The sequence below is a fragment of the Momordica charantia genome (genome assembly GCF_013281855.1).
Source record: "Momordica charantia cultivar OHB3-1 chromosome 8 unlocalized genomic scaffold, Mcharantia_2.0 BLBB01000008.1, whole genome shotgun sequence".
Lineage (NCBI taxonomy): Eukaryota > Viridiplantae > Streptophyta > Magnoliopsida > Cucurbitales > Cucurbitaceae > Momordica > Momordica charantia.
The window spans coordinates 27,279,511-27,282,601 of record NW_028275166.1 but is presented as its reverse complement, the minus strand read 5'-3'; positions in this window follow the sequence as shown (position 1 = coordinate 27,282,601).

Sequence of the window (3,091 nt, the reverse complement as noted above, 5' to 3'; positions counted from 1 at the left end):
AAATTCTAAAACGACTTTTTTATGTTTTCAGTATTTTAAGATTCAGAATTTGAAATATTTAACATGTAGAATTACATTAAAAATGATAATAACTTTGATAAAGTATATTACTTCATATTATAAACTTATTTTATGTTTGTTAAAATTAAAACATGTAAAATATAATGTATTCTAAATTATAGAACTCTGTAAAATAATAATTATACAAAATTTATAAAAAATGTTAATAAATTAATAAATATAAATTTAAAATAAACTAAAATTTAGTTTGTAACTATTTTTAGTTTACAAATATATTGCTAAACAAACATTGAACAATTTTTTAAATTGAAGTTCAATTACCAAATCTGTTATCAAATACATATCTGAAAACACTAAGAATACAACTTTGGTTTTCATTAATCCTTTGTTTTTAAATTTCTGTTTTCTGATTACCAACCAAACGCACATTTAATTGTCAGAGAAAAACTAGTTAAATTGTAGTCCCAACTATTCAAAAAGCCGGAGTCCCAACTTTTCAAAAAGGTATACAATCACAATCTCTTACATTCATATAAACTCGACTCGACATCAGTTCGTACTAAGTACTAAAGCTTTAAAGTAGACGTAGTCGAGCATCATGCTAGTGTAAGGTTCTATTGCATGTTAGCTCGACAAACCACATTAGAATTCACCTAAAATCACTAGTCGACATGTCTCAACTACAATCGTGCATCAACGATGACCTAATTCTCCAACATAATCATGGGAAGAGCTCTTCCTTATATCTTAAAAACCAATTTTAATCAATCAATCTACAGATATTCCTCATGGTTGATGAGTTACACACCAAAGTCTTGTCCCATCTTGGAAGTTTCTCTTAATATATGGTAACCCATGTTATCAACTTGGCTGCACTCCTAACAAATAAGTTAGTGGTGGGGGAGTGTGAAATTAGTCAAAGGATGGTAACTAGTAATTTTTTTCACACCTTCCACTCCACGAGGCTATAAATATTGACCGAAAGCTTTGGCAAATATGCACCAATTCCTCTTTCTTTTCTCCCATACACATATCTTCAGCCCTCTCAAAATCCACAACAATGAGCAAACTTCCGATCACAAGCCTTTTCCTTTTGGTTGCTGCAATGGTGGTGCTTCTCGCTGGAGCTCGTGCAGCGGAGGCTGCGGCGACTTGCGACCTTGACAATCTGAAACCATGTCTCTTGGCTTTCACGTTGCATGTGCGGCCATCGGGAGCTTGCTGCCGGAGGGTGAGGGAGCAAGAATCATGCTACTGTGCGTACTACAGAAATCCAAAATATACGCATTACTTGCAATCTTCTGCCGTCAAAAAGATCATTTCGAGATGTGGCTTTACCAGTGTTCCTACCTGCAGCTAGAGCCCATGCTTTTGTTTTGAATTTCCATAATATGAAAATGAAGTTGTATCGCCAGCTTTATCCATAACAAAATCAAATTATAAATAAAAGAGGATGATGGGATATTTTCTTGCTCTATGCTTCAACTTTTTTTTAATATCACAAATTATTGGATATAAATGACGTAGACCAACTAATATTTGTGGTTACAATTATGATACAGGAAGTATTCAATTGTAATCACGAAAAAAATATTGGAACACCTTCAAGCCAAACTTTCAGGAAGTATTCCAAGATTTTTTCAGTAGTGGCAAAGTAAACCGTGCTCTCAACCAAACCTTCATAGCCCTTATACCCAAATCTCCATCCCCTAGGCTTATGTCTGACTTTCGGCCTATCAGCCTGACAACAAGTGTTTATAACATCCTTGCTAAATCTCTTGCAGATCGTTTGAAAGCTGTTCTTCCCTCTACAATAGCTCAACATCAGTCGGCTTTTGTTAGAGGGCGTCAAATTACCGATGCAATTTTAGTGGCCAACGAAGTGGTCGATCTCTGGTGTTGCTCAAAGAAACGGGGTATTATCATAAAGTTGGATCTTGAAAAAGCCTTCGATAAGTTAAATTGGGACTTTCTCTATAAAGTTTTGTATCAAAAGGCTGACAAATGGATTTCTTCGATCATTGGATGCACTTCCACGGTATCATATTCCATTCTTCTGAATGGCAAATTGAGAGGAAATATTTCAGCCAAACGCGGCATCAGACAAGGGGACCACTTTCCCCTTTTCTCTTTGGCTATGGATTATCTAAGTCGTATTTTGGAAGAAGCCTACACAAAGGGTCTTATTGAAGGTTTTCTAATTCAACATAAGGATTTCCATCTCTTCCACCTCTTATTTGTCGATGATATATTACTTTTCTCTACTGCTGATGAGACCAAATTCCAGAATCTTTATTTATTTACTACTGAAGTCTTTTGAACTAACTTCTGGCATCAACATCAATATCCAAAAATCCTCATTTTCCGATATCAATATACCAGCTGAAGATCTCCCCCATCTAGCTAGAATATGGGATTGCCCAATTATTTCTCTTCTGATTAATTATCTGGGGATGCCACTGGGAGGTAATCCAAAGGCTTCACCTTTTTGGGATCCGATCATCGAGCGCAGAAAACTTGAAAGTTGGAAATATTCTGACATATCAAAAGCTGGTCGCCTAACTCTCATTCAATCGATTCTAAGCAGTTTGCCAACTTATTACCTATCGATCTTCAAATCCCCCATTCAAGTTACTAAAGCACTTGAGAAGCTTATGAGGGACTTCCTTTGGAAAGGTATCGGCGATAAACGAGGATCTCATCTTGTCAGATGGAACATTGTCACTCTCCCCAAGTCAAAGGGGAGTCTTGGCATTACAAGCATTAGCATCACAAACAAGGCTCTACTTACAAGTGGTTGTGGCGCTTCTTCAATGAAAATAACAGCCTATGGGTTTCTTTGATTTTGGCAAAATATGTACAACATCTTCCAGAGATTCTTCCCACCACATGCAAATTCAGTAGCTCAAAAACTCCTTGGCCCCATATTATTAAAATGACGGACATCTTTCACAGAACGACTACATGGGAAGTTGGCAATGGCAGAGATTTGTATTTCTGGTATCATAATTGGACCGACAACGGGCCCCTGTACCTAGCTAAACCCAAATATTATGCTCACTCTGACAAA